We start from the raw sequence: 3989 nt of genomic DNA on the forward strand, positions 1-3989 counted from the left end.
ATCCTGAGCCAGTGTCAGGGCGATGAGCCCCCTAACACACCTGTTCCCTTTCTCTCCCTAAGTGCGCATGTGCAGTTTCCCCCACGGGGCCTCCCTTTTTTTTTGAGGCACCGGACACTTAGTTTTGAAGAACTGGGTCATCAGAGCCCAGCTTGCTCTGAGGTCCATATCCCCTTAAGGGCATCATCCAGCTTAGACAGGCCTTGGCAATCACACGCGTCAAGGCCACGAAGTCTGTATACTCTGCTACTTACAATTTTCAGAAACATTAATCTGTATCAGATGATAGCATTTTTGTCCAAGTTAGAGTCTGCCTGGGCAATGGTGTGCCTGAGCAAAATGGAAAATGCTATTTAGAATCTTATGTTGGCAAAGCAGTACTTACATCACCTCCCTGGATTTACAGAATAAGGAAGACCGTATGAAGGGGGAGGAAGTGATGCGCGTGCACCACTTGACAGACGTGGAAAAGATCGTCAAAGCCTAGCGGCTTCAACGTGTTTATTAGAAATTACTTTCCTCTGTATCTCAGAGACCGCAGTCTGAATTCATCTCAGGCAGTCTCTCAATGCCTAGTTTTGTCCTGAGGCAGGTTTTGGACACTGAAGATCGGTCCTCATCTGGAGTCTCCTTATCCCATTCCGAGGGTGGGTGGGTGGGTGGGTGCACAGCTGTGCGGTCAGGAGGCACAGGCTCCTCTCACTGCCTCTGGATTCGGTGGCCTCCAGCAACCAACAAAAGGCCAGGTATGGAGGCTTGGCTGGCCCTGACCTTTTCCGCGCCCTGAGCTGAGTTGCTGGAGGAGGGGACTGCTACACAAAAGGGTCTCAAGAGTGACCCGGCCCGCCTCAGCTACCTGCTGTTCAGCACAAAGGGGCCCGAGGCCCCGGCTGCCTCTGGAGGCTGGAAAAAAAAAAGGGCGGAGATAATGAGCCGCTTGCCAACCGCTGCTCTCTTCAGAGAAACCAGAGAAGGAAGGCGGCAAAACCTCCCTGGTAATAAAGAAGTAACAAATAAGGAATAAAAGCTTAGGGAAGACATCTTAACCCAGGGATGAAAAAAAAAAATGTCAACATCTGTGAAGCTTTCTGCACCAGCGCCCCGGCCCGGATGGGAACTCTCCAGAGCGCATTCACTGCACACAGGCAAAAAAGGCTACATTTTTCTCCGGGGGCGTGGAGGGTTCGACCAGGCTGCCCTTTCTTTTTCAGACGCTGCTGAATTAAGCACTAAGGTTCATCTTCAGCTCTCTGACGGATGCAGGGGCAGGAGGAGAACGGAGCGCGGGACCGTCTTTATTCCCCGAGTCAGAGGTGGGTGGATGTAAGAGCCGGCGACACTCCACAGTCTGCAAGTTGAGGCGTGGAGGAAAAGGCAGAGGAATTAGAGAAAACGCTATTAAACAAGGCTCTTTTGACCGGAGGGGCCCCAGCACCCGGAGGAGTAATCCTCTTAGCACCGACTTATGTGTGTGTACAAAATAGAAGAGTCGAGTCCGGCTAAAACACCTCAGGAAAACACAGAGATTTGTGTTCCGGGCCTCACCTTGCGTTCAGAAGCCGGGAGAGTGGCAGATGTTTGCTTGTAAGGCTCATTTACAAATGCAGACTGGGGGAGTTTGGGGTCGGGGAGCAGCTGACCCCACACTCTTCCGGAGGTGGAAGATGCCTGGCTTTTGAGCCCCCAGGACTTTACCTTGGGGGGTTCTTGACACTCCCCACTGCCACCTCCTGCCTTTGAGGTGGTCTTCGGTCTGAGTTCTTGAATGTGTGTTCTGACTTTCCTGTAGGATGGAACGCCAAGGCTTAGTACAAGAAACATTAAATCCAATAAATGCAACTGTCTGGGGGAGGCTGCATGAGAAGAAATGAGCCCCCAAATCTGGACCTGCTTTGTTGCTGGGCTCACTATGCCATGGCCAGAAAATGCAGAGCTGGTCCTCCTCCTCCTCCTCAACAACAACAACAACAACAACAACAACAACAACAACACACACACACTCACTCACAACCCAACCCCCTCTTCCGGCAGCCACACATGCAAACACTCCTGTGTATACACAGATAGGCAAGCAGCAAAGCATGCACATATAAATATCATTCGCCCACGTATGCAGTATGTGCGCGTGGCACATGTCTGCATCCTGTCAGTCATAAACACACACCCTAATATACCATCTTCAGATTAACTTGGTACCCGCATGCTCTCCCGGTCAGGATGGTCTAGCCCTTTTGGCAAGCGTCTGCCTTCTCCAACTCCGTCACACGCAGGTTATCAGGCCAAATGCCTGTTATGATGTGACCTTAAACTGAAAACAAGATGTGCTGAGGGTAAGTGAAACGCTGGGGACTGCCGAGGGCATGCCGCCTAACTGAAAACAGGGGAGTAAGTCTTCTTTCCTAGGATTGGGCTGTTCAGAACCGAAATTGTTTGCTGTTGCACCACAGAGAAGCAGAGAGGGCAGCCAGAGGCAGAGTGGCTCAGGTCAGGTGTGAGATGTCTGTCCCTGGCAGTTGGTCCTGCAGTCCGTGACTTCCTGGAAAGCTTCCAGACTGCTGTGGTAAGCTGAGCAGTATTCTGAGAGTTCTCTGTCATGTCATTTTATTTTTATTAATTTATTCACACACACACACACACACACACACACACACACACACACACGTTCATGTGGAGGTCAGAGATGTGGAATTTGATTCTTTTCTTTTATCTGGAGTTCCAGGGACTGATCTCAGCCACCAGGTTTATGTAGTCAGAGTCCTTTTAACCAGCGGAGCTATCTGGCTGGCCCAGTTTTAAATTTAAAATTTAAAATTTAAAATGTCTTTTTAAATTAGGGAGGCTCAGCTATCCGCTGATGGTGATAGCGATGGCTCACATCTTTAATCCCAGCCCTCAGGAGGCAGGTGCAGGTGGATCTCTGAGTTCGAGGCCAGCCTGGTCTACAAAGTGAGTCCAGGACAGCTGAGGCTTCACAGAGAAACCCTGTCCTTAGAAAACAAAACAAAACAAAACAAAAACATTAGATAAACAAATAGGAGGGGGATCTAGGCTGACATATAATTGGAGTGGGGGCACTATGACTTTTGCGATCCTCAGTGGGTTCACAAACTCAGGTCCTCATGTTTGCACAAGCCCTTTGTGTCTGAGCCATCTCCTCAGTCCAAATTCTCTTCTTATGCTAGATTTGCCTATCCAGAAAATGCCCAAAGAGATTATGGACATGACAGTCAATATTTGAACTCAGAGCCACATACCACTAAGCTCAAGCTATCAGCCTCACCCTGGCACCCCTGGGACTCATTTAGTAAACCAAGCTGACCTTGAACTCAGAGATCCACCTGCACCTGCCTCCCGAGTGCTGAGCTTAAAGGCGTGAGCTACTGCTATCACCATCAGCTGGCCTGGGTGCCCGGTAACTTTTCTTCCCCTTCCTTTAATGGTTACTGAAGAGCCCTCACTGGCCTTTCCTGGCTCATCCCTCACCTTCCAGCATGTGTCCCTCTGTTTTCGTGGAGATGCAAGGGGAAGTTTGAAAAGTCTTGATCTCTGCTAGAGAGACATCACACAAGCCCAGGACCAGTGAGGTGTTCAGACACTGCTTCTTGTGTCCACAGATGGGTGGATGCTGGGTTGGACTCCATCCCCAGGATGCAGGACACCAGACCCTTTATGGATGAGAATGACAGTCTCCCGATGACAGACTCCCTCAGAGTCATCTTCCTGCAGACCTGTGCTCCTTAATACCCTGAGGGGTAGAGAGCCAGACCCAGAGCCTTTAAAGACTACTTACTGGGTCTACACCCTGTGCTAAGTCCAAGGTGAGGCACTTAACCAAATTGAGGTCCGTACAGTCTGATTCTACCCTCTTCAGAGGCAGGGGTCCTCCTGACTGTGGCCTGGGTTTATGTGAATACCTATTGGAGACTGAGTGTGGTGGAAGTGGTGGGCTATTACTAGCAAGACTGGGTTGTGGAGCCATAGCTGCTGAC

At 50.2% G+C, this 3989-nt stretch overlaps 1 long non-coding RNA gene across 2 annotated transcripts; it reads left to right on the forward strand.

The window, feature by feature from the left end:
* Positions 1 to 1012: 1012 nt before the first annotated feature.
* On the forward strand, positions 1013 to 3704 carry LOC311609044. Of its 2 annotated transcripts, none has more exons than XR_014783246.1 (3): positions 1013 to 1313; positions 2404 to 2560; positions 3615 to 3704. It is a non-coding gene; the product is annotated as an uncharacterized lncRNA (long non-coding RNA). The 2 variants fall into 2 exon arrangements; XR_014783247.1 differs by having other exon boundaries at positions 2448 to 2560.
* Positions 3705 to 3989: the final 285 nt, after the last annotated feature.

Source organism: Acomys minous, assembly GCF_964271855.1.
Source record: "Acomys minous genome assembly, chromosome: 11".
NCBI classification, from domain to species: Eukaryota; Metazoa; Chordata; class Mammalia; order Rodentia; family Muridae; genus Acomys; species Acomys minous.